Below are 13,175 nucleotides of genomic sequence, written 5' to 3'. Positions count from 1 at the left end.
ATGATGTTATCCATCACCTCCAATCCTTAGATCTCTTCCACCCTGTCAGTCTCAAATCCCTCAACAGTTTGTCTTTCTGTCACATCCTACTGCCAATTGCCTGTTCCAGATAAAATCCATGATTGCCTGTCCCATAACTAGAGAAAGGTACATGTAAGTATATATTAAATACATATAGCCCACGCACCCCCCCCCAAAAAAAACATGTGTGATTGACTGCATGTGGGTCTTCCCCTGAAGCATGCCGCCTCCAAGTCTAAAGAGGACATCCATCCACAGTTTAAAAGGAAATTTGGAAAGATCCATGTAGATTCATATTTGAATAATGTTGCTTCTGACTGATCTCACATGAAAGATTCCTACCCCTGCATTGAAAGGTAATGAAAGTGTTCCATCAATATGGATCCTGAGGAAGGCTGGGAAGCTGTCTGCTCTATGAATTTGTACATGGGTTTGGAGATCTAAATTACTAAATTTGACATCTGGAGGTGGAACCATGGAGAAATTCTAGGACATGAACAATCCATCCCTTTATCTGGGACAGCAAACCATGGGGTACATTTGGCTTAGAATTGTTTTCCTCTTTTAATTCAATTGAGTTGAAACAGAAATGAGCACAGTTTTTTTGATATGTCAAGTTGGAACTTGATGAAATGTATATTTTCTAAGATATTCCTATGGCTCATTTGTTAAAACATGCAATGACTTATGCCAGTAACTGCTGTTGTAAGGATAGCGATGTGATATTCTGTTCTGGGTGTTTGGTTTTTCTCCAACTCTTCTGTAAGCTCCTTGAGGGCAGTTATATGGCTCATTGCTCTGAGACTCTGGAATGCCCACAAAAGATACCCTAAAAATGTTTGCTAGTGGTAGTGTGGTTGCTTGAAGAGGGCTGATATTGTGAACTGAATCAGTGAAGAGTATTAGTCTTTTTGAGACAATCCGAGGAATGGAAGAAAAATCACAATGAGATTCCACGTCACACTCATGGGGATGGCTATTAAAAAAAATAAACATTAGCAAGGATGTAGAAAAATTGGAGCCATCAGGCTTTGCTGGTGAGAAGGTAATTTGGTGCAGCCACCATGAAAAATCATTTAGTAGTTCCTCCAAATATTAAACATGGAGTTGCCATACAACCCAGCAATCCAATTCTAAGGTACATATCAGAGAAATGAAAATATGCATACACACAACGTGTGCACAAATGTTCATAACAGCATTATTCATATAGTCAAAATTTGCAAATGACAAATGTCTTGCTACCAATGAATGGATGAATAAAATATGACATATCCAAACAGTGGAATATTATCCAGTCTTTTAAAAGAAGGAAATTCTGACACATGGAATTTGTGTGGATGAACTTGGAAACATAATGAGAAGTGAAAGTAGCCAGACATAACAAGCCATGCGTTTTATTATTCCATTCATATGATATGTCCAGGAAATCCATAAAAACAGAAAATGGTGGGTGGTTATTGTGGGCTAGAAGATGAGAGAATAAGGAGTGACTGCTAATGGCTATGGGGTAATGAGAGTGTTCTAGAATTGATCATAACAATTGCACAACTCTAAATGTACTGAAAACCATTGAATTGTTCAAAAAAATCAGTATTCCTCTTTTTAACTATTGTGTTCCTAAGAATGCAACCCTCTCAAATATCAAATGACTCAATTGAACTTATTGTCTTAGTTAGCAAATCAGTAAGTCTAATGATATTTATCTCAATCTATATCCTCTTTGGCTTTCTACCAGTATTTGATACTGTGCACAAATCTGATCTTTTTTTAAGTTTGGTTTTTGATTTTTTAATTCATGTGCATAGTAAAAAGTATAAATGGAACAAAAAGATATACAATGAAAATTAATATTCTCCCTATCAAATCTCCAATTTTCAGATCCCCTCCCCAGAGGCATTTAAAATTGTCAGTTTCTTGTGTATCAATCCAAAGATTAGGGATAACCTTTTTTGTATATAAATGATGGGATACTACTTATGCTATTTTGTCCCTTATCTTTTTTTATATACAGATTGACCCCAAAAGTTTTATTTAATTTTTTAAATGAAGTACCATTGTTTGATGTCCTTGTTAGTATTTTGACAGTATAGGATTTCTCCCCTCGTGTGTGGTCACCGTAGCTCGCTCACCACCAAAGGCCCCATGGCCCTCCACCGATGGACCTCATCCTCTTTAATAACTACATAGACTTCCAGTACATGGATGTTCCAATAATAATGTATTTACTGGTTCTTTACTGATGCAGCCCCTCGGTAGGACAGTCTCCCTACTACAACCCAGTTGATTTTGTGTCATTGCACACTGTCAGTTATTTTTCTACCTCCCACTTTCTCCTTTCTCTTTCATTGGTTTCCTATCAACCTTCTGGAAAATTCTTGCTTTTTTTTTTGGGGGGGGGGCATCATATCTTAGTAAACCCATCCCTAGCCCTACATTCCATCTTCTTCTTTGGATGATCTGTGAATCTCTTGTCCACCTCTGATGTCTCTCTCCTATGATTTTCAGATTTTCATGTGTGAATATTTGATTGCTTCACATCAATAAGGCCAAATCTTTAGGGTTTGTTTTTTTTTTTTTTTGATCCTCAAATTCACACCCTTACCTAATAGCATTACCCAAACTCAGTATATTGGAAGGCAAACATGTTCACCACCACACCACCAACGCTCACTTCCAAGCTTGGAATATTGAGGTCCTTGTTAATTCCACCTTATCCCTGGTCTCTACAAATAACTAGTCACCAATGCCTGCCAAGTCAGCTCAGTAGACCAAAGCAGCTTACAACTGAATTTGATTTATGTCTCTAAAGAAAGTGAACAAAACACATGTGTCCATATAACAGTACATAATGTTATAAAAATAAATCTTTGTCATAACATTGGTTAAGTTATAATTTTGTTAAAAAGCACAGTCCTATTTTCCCATATTCATTTTTCAGTTCTTAGTCATTTTTATACTCATTATTTCCTCTGACATAATTACATTATTATATACAACGTTTCAATGCATTTCTTCTCTGAAAAACTAATTCAATTGATATTCTATGAAAATTAACATGACCATGTTAAAGTTTAGAAACATATTATAAATTCCATAGAGAAAATTAATGTGACTTTTTTAAAATCTTGGTTATACTTCAGTGGGTCTAATTTATACCAAAGAAATCCATAAGGTAAACTCCAGGGCAGTACTGCTTATCTTGAGGAAAGGATGACAGATTATAATTGCTTTATTAAGGGTCCTCCCTGGTGGCACAAGGGGTTAAGATGCAGCACTATGAAGTAATCTGCAGCCACTGTAGCACAAGTTCAATCCCTGGCCAGGGAGGTAACCCACATGGCACAGCAGACCCCCCCCCATGTCACCCGCTGCTCCCCTCAGCAGTGTATTTCAGTAATCTGCCTGTTCTGTTCCCCACTCTGTCTCTGATGAATCCTCTCACCCCCCTGCACCTATGGCCTGTACCCCCCAGTTCTTGTATGTATAAATAAATCTTTTAAAAACTCGCTTTATTAAGTACTGTATTCAAAATTCCTATGAAGCTGTAATGGTTTGTTGTGCATTAGAAACTTTGTTATTTAGAATATAATTGATTATAATGTATACTGTTTGTGCTTGAATAACTCCCATTTTCCACCTCAGAGAGATTTTCATTTCGGTATCAAATAATATGATTACTGCATTTGTAAAGTTTCTGAAGCATTTTGAAATTCTGTTTATTGAAAAGTGATTCAAAATTGAAATATGATATAAATTAAAGGGTCAAATTGAAGTTAACCCCACATGTTTCATTTTAAGACTACGAGGCCATATACAGCATATAGATTAGGTCATCTTTGTTGGGTCACCCTTTCATTGGCATTAATTAGAGGTAGCTAGGCAAGTCACTGAATGCTTAAGGAATTTGCAACCCAATGAGGGTATTTTGGTGTGTTCTAATTGTCAGTCTTTGCCTTGACATTATGAATAAAAGTTAGCATTATCTGCCTTAATGATCTAGAGAAATCCCTAACACCAAAACTCAAATCTCTATCATTAACCCTAAAATAAATTACTGTGGGCAACACTTGACAATTTTATTACAACTTCTTGCTTCTTTTAACCCATTTTGACAAACTTCTGCCCCTTTTTTCAAGTTTTTTTATTTTTCACTCTTAGCCTCTTATCTCCACCTCCCACCCTTGACAGCTTCTCCCCCCACCATCAGATTTTCAGATCTTGGGACACAAGAGACACTTCCTGCTCAAGTCAAGATTAACGTCTTACTTCCTCTGCCATAAATTGTTCTTGAAGAGAAAAAAAAAACAACAAAAAAAAACCTTGTTCTTTTCCTTAATTAACTGAGAATTTCCATTTTACCCATGTTGTTTGTTTACTATTCTTTGCAGCTGACTCAAATGGGTTTCTGCATGAACTCTGCTTTGGCCTCATAAAAATTTATTTCTATTAAGACCAGGAAACTGAAGATTCAACCATACTGGTGGAAAATCTCAAGTGTCATGCACTGATTTTTATCCTGAAGCCAAGTCTATCTCGTTACCCCTTCCTTTGCCTTTTAGACTTTTAAAAGAAGGAAGGGAAAGGGAAAGTTGAATCTGTTAGAATCCCTTCATTTTCATACCCCCCTAAAGTTTCCTCCATCTGGAAGTCAACAGTATAATGGCAGAAATTAGATGACAAGAATATATTAAAATTAGATGACAAGAATATATTAAATCAATAGATTAAAATTGAATTGTGAGATAAGATATGGATTCTATTCTCCTTAGTGTCCTTATCTTTGCATTTTTAGGTAGTCAGAACTATAACAGAAAGAATGAACACAGTAAATCTTCAGATCAAAAGGGACTCCCAAAATGCATCTTTATCTCCCAGCCTGATTGATTTACTACAGTAGCTGTAAGGGCCAGGGCCCTAAGCAGTTTAAATACTGCTCTACGCCCATGTCAATTTTAGTTTCTGTCACCAGACAGTTGTTAGAAGTTCATAGTTCCTTCATGAGAACCAACTGAACAGCCTAGAAACATGATCTTTATGAATTCTTATTCTACCAGATTATGCAATTTGGGTATATTTCTGAAGGAAGAGGGAATACACACTCTTAAGCCAAGTAGAGGTTCCTACTACCCCCAAGGAAAGTTCCAGATTTTTAAAAATTGACATTCTCTTTGGAAAGCTGCTTCTTCGTTCTTTCCCCCTCAGTTCTATTTTTAGCATGCCATTGTACTGACTGCTGTTTATAAAGGCAGCCAGGGACACATGAGACCTATGGAGGAGAAACTGAAACTTCAGTCCAAATAGCATTTTACAAAGCAACAGGGAAGTGAAAATTGTACCACTGAGCCCTTTACTCTCCAGATTTCCTCCCTTTGTGGAGGAGTTTCTGGGGTAGAAATTTTCCATCCCTGTCTCCTACTTGCGACATCAACCCCTTCTTTGGGTTCTATCCCTATAGAGTAAAATTCAAGCAATGTGTATATTGGGTTATAGATCAAAATGCTAACTTTTAATTCTTTTTCTTTCTTTTGGGAGAAGGTTACATTTGTTTATTTTTTGTTCTTTTTTGAAGAGTTAGCATTTTTTTATAAAAAGCACAAATGTTTATTCAGCAGGCAACATAAAATTAAAATATCAAACATTGTGAAAGAAGAGCTAGTTTTTTTTTAAAAGCAACTCCTACTTATGGGTGTAGCATTTACAAAAACAAAGTCATTTCTATTCTTTGTAATTCTTTCTCTTGCTCTTTACTCCTAGGGATAAAAAGAAAGTCTTTTGAGGCTAATAAAAAAAAAACCATTCAAGGTCAGTTTTAAACCCTTGTATTCACATTTCGTAGAAATCAATTAATTGGTTTTGAAGTATAGAGAAGAATGAAATCGTTTCTGCCTGCTTCCTTGAAAGAATTACTACAGTGCATAAGACGATGCAAGCTTTCTTTGGAAGGCTCATCAGCAGAAATTCCCATCACAAAATGAGATTAGATGAGAATCTAATCTAGTAGATAGGAGTGCATAATTGCCCAGATATCATGCCAAATCCATTTACAGATCTCTTGTCTTTAAGATATCGGGGGAAGGCAGTGCTTCTCAAACTTTGGCATGAAGTGAATCCCTGGAATCTTGTTAAAAATCCAGATTCGGTAGGTCAGGAGTGGGGTCTGACATTTTTGATTTCTAGCCACTCTGGGGGATGACAAATCTCTCACCTGCACAGGGACACATGCTGAGTAGATTGGCGTTAAAGCACTGCAGTTCTGCATCTTAACATGAGACTTTATTCATAGCAAAAGTTTCTATTTGCAGCATGCCCACTACAGTGCTGAACTGACTAGAAGGTTGATTTATATTGTTTATTTTCCAAAATATCCCCATAAAGTAGGATTACTTTCTAAAAGAAGGTTTGGCTTTCAGAGAAGTTAATTCTTTTGCACAAGATCATACAACTATTAGGTGTCTAGAGATCTGGATCCAGGTTTTTCTGACTGCAGAGTCAGACCCCTATTCTCTATGTATTGTATACAAGGTTCCTGTACAGAACACTTTGAGAGAAAGATAAGGATGAGTTTCCTCCATCTGGAAGTCAACAGTATAATGGCAGAAATTGGACATATACATAAAAAAGATAGTGAGTGTTGTCTTTTAAGTGTTGTGCAAGTATCAAAGAAATAAATAGAAATAAAACTAGAAAAATTAATCAACATTACAATTCTGTGAAATTACATTGGATTAACTCTCATTGATCTGTTGGTAAACTATAAAAATATTTCCAGTAGAATTTAAAAATAATACCAGCATGCTTAACAGATATAAAAGATATTTAAAGATTTTAGGGAAAAAAGCTCTTGGGGGGCCTCCCTCGTGGCACAAGGGGTTAAGCACAGCACTGTGAAGCTATCTGCAGTCTGCAGGAGTTGAACCCCTGCCAGGAGTTTGATCCCCTGCCAGCCAGGGAGGTGACCCACATAGCATAGCAGACCTCTCCTGTCTCTCCTGCTGTTCTCAACAGTGTATTTCAGTCTGTCTGCCTCTTCTGCTCCCCACTCTGTCTCTGGTGAATCCTCTCACCCCAACCCCCTGTACCTCTAGCCTGTACCCCAGTTCTTGTATGCATAAATAAATAAACCTTTAAAAGAAAGAAATCTCTTGGTCATAGAGAGATGGAAGACTTGAGGATAACTTCAAACAAAAAAGATAGATTTTGGATGAAGAGTGATGATAAGGAGCAAAGAACATGTAGGAACGGGTATGAACAGGGCAGATGAATGATGGTTTCCTGTGAGAGTGAATGGACCTATTTGGCTACAGCAAGAGAAAATTCCAAGAACTGAACCAGGTTGAATATAGATTACATTTAAGAAATATTCTGTATAGAATTACTAATATTTTGAACCATTTTAACATTGAGCCCTAGGCAAGTGATTGCTACCACTCCCGAACATGTATCATGAGCCAGGCATTAGGCATTTGACACATTAAAACAACTAATGCCTGATCTCTAATTCCAAAACGTTTTTTGAAGTTAAGTGATTTCTATAATTCTCTGACCAGGAAAAAGAATGACTCCAGTGCTGCAGACAGGAAATAACTATTTAATACTGCCAGTGACTTCTTCCTGTTTTACCAAAAGATAAAAAGTAGGCATTTGAGATTTTAGTCTCCAGCCAAGTTTCAATTCTCCACTTTCAGTCCCATAAACCACTTTCTGGCCTGTATTCCAAGGTCATCCATTTTAATTCTTGGATCTATTTGCCTTCTTGAATTCAAAAGGAAATGATATTATTGTATTTACAGAGTTTTTAATCCTAAGTACCAGACAATCAAATCAAGTAAAACTGGTTTTGGCCAGTCCTCTGCCCTCTGTTCCTCAGAACCCTAGAGTACAGGATGAAAATTTACAAAGTACTTCCCACAAAACTGTGTGAAACTTGAGTAGCCTGGGAGAAAAGCCCCTCCATCCAAGAATAGTACATTGTTAAATAGTAAACTCTTCTGTATTCAGTCCTTTAAATTTTATTTATTTATTTTTAAATTAGTTGAGTGTATTTTATTTTTTTAAGATTTATTTATTTATGCATACAAGAGCTGGGCTACAGGCCAGAGATGCAGGGGGTGAGTGGGGAACAGAACAGGCAGATCCACTGAAACACACTGCTGAGTGGAGCAGCGGGCAAGACAGGAGAGGTCTGCCTTGACATGTGGGTTTCTCCCTGGCCGGCTGGGGATCGAACTCGTGCTGTAGAGGCTGCAGATTGCTTCATAGTGTGGTGCTTAACCCCTTGCACCACCAGGGGGGCCCAGTCCTTTAAATTTTAAGGGCATTTGTTAAAAAGTAATTTCCCCGTGGAAGTTTTAAGTGCGTACTTCAAACTTTGTGGGTTGAGCAATGCCTTTGTTAGCAATTAATGTTTTAGTTAGCCTTCCATCAAGAATGAGGAGGTTAGGAAGAGAATGAGGTAATGTTTTCCAAAGTGGTTTACTTTCAAGAATCACCTGAGATGCTTATTAAACAGGCAGATTTTCCAGCCATTTCCCCTGGAGATTGTTTCCTTAGATTTCAGGGAAGGACCTAGGATTGCTCTAACAACCATCTCAAGGGATTTTTATGATTGGTCAAGTTTGGAAAACACTACTCCAGGGTAATAGTGTTCAACCCTGGGTATCCATTAGTATAATCTCAGGAGTTATATATAATAATACATATAAAATATATTGCATTAATGTATAGGTTCCAAACCCAGAGATTCTGATTTTGTATATCAAGGTTAAGAGTAAACACTGGTATTTTTTAAAAGGTCTCCAAGTGATTCTAGTGTTCAGTTTTTCTAGCGTTCAGAAATAATGGTCAAAAACAGTTCTCAAACTTTTTGGTGTTAACATCCCACTACACATTTAAAAGTTCTGGAGAATGCCGACGAGCTTTCATGTAAGTGGGTTACATTGATATTTTCCATAATAGCAACTAAAACTAAGAATTTTAAAATATCTATTAACTAATTTAAGAATCACAGTAATAGGCCTATTAAATAGTAATATAAATAACAGTTCTGAAGAAAAAATTTATTTTCTGAAACAATTGAGAAAAGAAGAATCATTTTCTATTTTTTTTAAAGATTTATTTATTTATATAAGACCCGGGGTAGAGGCCAGATGTGCGGGAGGGTGACAGGATTCACCAGAGACAGAGCTGGGAACAGAACAGGCAGACTGACGAAATACACTGCTGAGGGAGCAGCAGGCGAGACAGGAGAGATCTGCCACGCCATGTGGGACCCTCGCTGGCAGACCCGGATCGAACCAGCGCTGCAGAGGCTGCTCACAGCTTCACAGTGCAGCGCTCAACTGCCTGCGCCACCAGAGGAGGCCCTTTTACAAATCTCTTTAATGCTGGCTTATAGAAGGCAACTGGGCTCTGCATTTAATCTATGGAGATATTTTGCTTTGGTTGAAGACTTCAACTGGAAGTATATAAAGGAATATCCTCTCAAAAGTATGCAGTTGGGGGCCTCCCCAGTGGCTCAGCGGATTGAGTGCTGCGCTGTGAAGCTGTCCACAGCCTCTGCAGTGTGGGTTCAATCCCCGCCAGCGAGAATCCCAGAGGGTGTGGCAGACCTCTCCTGTCACGCCTGCTGCTCCCCTCAGCAGTGTATTTCTGTCGTCTGCCTGTTCTGCTCCCTGCTTTCTGGTGAATCCTCTCACCCTCCCACACCTCTGGCCTGTACCCCAGCTGTTGTATAAAAATAAATAAATCTTTAAAAAAAAACGTATGCAGTTGGAAAAGCCCAGAGTACTTTAATAGACTTTTCAGATGATTGTGGATAGTATTCTTTGACACAACAGCAAAACTCAGTAAGTGGTAATTTTTTGAAAGTTTCTAGTAATGTGGAATCTAAACCCATATCAATGAACCATTCATACTCTATTAAACCCTATTAATCTGTCTTACACTTTGACTGTATCTCTTAGTCATGTGTAATTTTATAACATTGTATATTGGTCTTTTGGGGGGAAATTGCTTGTTCTCTGACCTATACAACCCTTCCAAATACTGACACATTTCATTTATATTGTATAATACCAAAAGAAAATCATATTTGTTAATATTACTATTGAGTTCATCAAAAGTCTTTATTGGGAAGCTTTCAGGACCATAATCATGGACCAAATTTTCTATAATTTTAATTTTCACTTGAAAACTTGAATTTTATTATTGGCAAAATATACTGTCAGTTGTTTTCCTGTGAGAGGTTCCTTCATTCATTTTCAGGAAAATGTCTGCCAAATCTCCAAATCTGAATAGTTATAGTTTGTCAGTTGTTTCAAGTAAAAATCGTGGTTCATGAGAAAAGTTGCTAATTCAGCTGGCAACTCAGTCTCTCAAACATATTTCCCGAAAGCATTAATTCTACTTCAATATGCAGCAGGAGTGCTTTGTGCATACTTCACATTTCATCATAGAGAATATTTCTTAAAAGTGTACTCAGAGGTCAAGATTTAATAAAATTAGCATTTTTGTCACTTCATCAAGGACATACTTAAACTAGATAGGCATTTTTTAATTGTGATTATGTGGTGGTGAAGGAAAAATAACTACTGATAAAGTTTGATGCCTTGATTTGTGCTAAGGAGCCAGAATTTTTTTTTTTTATTGTTTTTGCACCATCAGTTCAAATGTCAATATAGTGAAAAGGTAAATTGCATTTTGATATTATTGTGAAAATGGTTTTAACCTCATGAACTCCCTGAAAGGTTTTTGAGGACCGTGTATTGAAAACTACTGACCTAAAAGAGCACAGAGCAGTATTAGTAAGGTGATTGGTAGGACAAGTTTAGCATTGATTTACTTACCTGTTGCTGAGACTAGAATATCTACCCTATGTGGGTTATAATTTGTCTTATTTAATTCTCAGAGTAACAGTCACAAAGTAGGTATTATTAGTATTCCTATTTCACAAATGAGAAAAATTGAAGCAGAGATAGGTTAAATAATTTTCTATTTTTTTTTAAAGATTTTTTTTATTTTTATACAAGAACTGGGGTACAGGCCAGATGTGTGGGAGAGTGAGAGGATTCACCAGAGACAGAGCAGGGAACAGAATAGGCAGACTGAAGAAATACACTGCTGAGCGGAGCAGTAGGGGCGACAGGAGAAGTCTGCCGCGCCATGTGGAATTCTCGCCGGCTGGCCAGGATCAAACCTGCGCTGCAGAGGCTGCGGACAGCTTCACAGTGCAGCGCTCAACCGCCTGCGCCACCAGGGATGCCCAGGTTAAATAATTTTCTAGATAAAGCAAGGACCAGGTTTCAGAGATGCAAATCTAGAGCTTCCAGATTTTATGTTTGTTCTGTTGTCACTTCACAAAACCATTTCCTTCTGTTGAACAAGTTAGGGTTTAAATAACAGCTACTAAGCCTTAATGAGTACTTATTAAGCACTGAAAGCTGTTCTAAGAACTTTGAATATGTTAGCTCATTTAAATTTCCAAGAGTGCCCATACTAGCCCTGTTTTAGACACGAGGAATCAGACACAGACAACTAACTTAGCTTTCCCAAGGACACAGAGCTAATAACTATGAAGCTAGGATTTTAACCCAAGAAGCTTGACTTGAAAACCACTTTGCCAAAACATCCCCTAATTAAAAACACTAATGAAGCGCAGCAGACCTCTCCTGACTCACCCGCTGCTCCCCTCAGCAGTATATTTCAGTCAGTCTGCCTGTTCTGCTCCCCACTCTGTGTCTGGTAAATCCTCTCACCCCCCCCCCATATCTAGCCTGTACCCTGGTTCTTGTATAAATAAATAAATCTTGAAAAAAAAACACTAATGAGAAACCTAAGGTTTAAAAACTGTATATATATATATATATATATATATATATATATAATACACATCTGTAAAGCCTGGCATACTTGTAATTATTACCTGAATGAAAGACCTTCTCAAATATTTGAAACAAATACTTTCAGCCTATTTGCATATAAACCAGCATGTGATCAAAATGTCTTTGTTTCATTTCCTCAAGGAGAGGCAGAATCATGTGGAAAAACTTTAATGGGTTACGCATTTACATAACTACATGATTTGGGGAGGAAACTTCACACCTCCATATGTAGGAATAACTATAAGCATGTGGAAATTTAGGCAAGAAATTAATTCACATAAGTCACTAAGAATACAGTCTTAATAGGAGCATAGTTGAATTTATACTCAGATTTTCAAGATCAGGATGTGGTGGCAGAGTCTGCAGATGAGAAAATGACGTGGTCTCTGTCATAGTCAGCATATGACAGACACCCGTCAAAGAGCACTCCTGTTTCTGGAGAAGACCGAGGCGAGGCACTGGAACAATCGTGGGTGTGGCAATAGAATCATTTCCTTTACCATTTGCCACCACAAGAATGAGTCGTCTTGGGGTATATTTCCTTTTTCTAAAAATAATGGCCGTGGTATTGTAATCAATCCATGAAATTAACTCCAAGACAAGAGCTCTTTTCTCCTTAGTGGAGCTCCATTTCTCCAGCAATGCCAGACTCCTCATCTAGAAGAGTATTATTCCTCTTTACCCAGGAAAACGCATAAAAATACATATAGTACCCCCACTTGGTCCTTCCATGTGTGCTCAAGAAACTGCGTCCGTCAGGTTTTCAAGTTTCATCTTACAGAGGAGGGAAGTAGGGTTCAGCAGCTGCAGTGACCCTGCCGTGGTCTCCAGCCGGCCAGGCCACAGATTCCCACCAGCACCCTGCGTCCTATCCCACGCTGCTACGTTTCCCATCAACTTCCTGGAAGAACAGAGGGGTTTTGGGAACCCTCTCTGTTGTTCTTGTCCATTTAATACTGAAAAGAAGCTGCAGTAATGAACCTGGATATGGATGTTAAAATATATTTTTTATGAGTCTTCCAGGCAGCAAACACTGCTGCTGGTTGCTACCTTTCTACCCTTTGTTATGAATGGAACTCGTGCTGAAAATAGGAAAAATTTCTTACCAATTGAAAAAAATAAAATAAAACCCTGCCTCCCTCTGGGCCTAGGAGCTCCTCCCTTGAGGCCTGCCCTGACCTCTGTGCAACCTTCGCCTCCATTCTGACTCTACTCTCCCACCAAACCCCCATTTTTTCTCACATCCTGATTGTACCTTCTTGCCTTTCCCAG

General features: G+C 38.0%; 1 protein-coding gene across 13 annotated transcripts in view; it reads left to right on the top strand.

The window, feature by feature from the left end:
* The window catches only part of GK (glycerol kinase), a 342,820-nt gene that overhangs the window by 215,210 nt on the left and 114,435 nt on the right, over positions 1–13,175 (top strand). The window contains exon 1 of one of the 13 annotated variants that reach the window (XM_037512566.2): positions 10–147. The exons of 10 other annotated variants lie outside the window; for them this stretch is intronic. The gene's annotated coding sequence lies outside the window, so the exon portion shown is untranslated. Of the gene's footprint in view, positions 1–9; positions 154–340; positions 378–13,175 lie in introns of those variants that run through there. 2 more of the 13 variants (XM_037512565.2, XM_054695798.1) reach the window with 2 other exon arrangements.

Source organism: Talpa occidentalis, unplaced genomic scaffold (assembly GCF_014898055.3).
Source record: "Talpa occidentalis isolate TD23 unplaced genomic scaffold, MPIMG_talOcc4v2.1 talOcc4.15, whole genome shotgun sequence".
Classification (NCBI taxonomy): Eukaryota; Metazoa; Chordata; class Mammalia; order Eulipotyphla; family Talpidae; genus Talpa; species Talpa occidentalis.
Note: the sequence above shows the minus strand (reverse complement) of the source record. Positions and strands in the feature narration are given on the sequence as shown.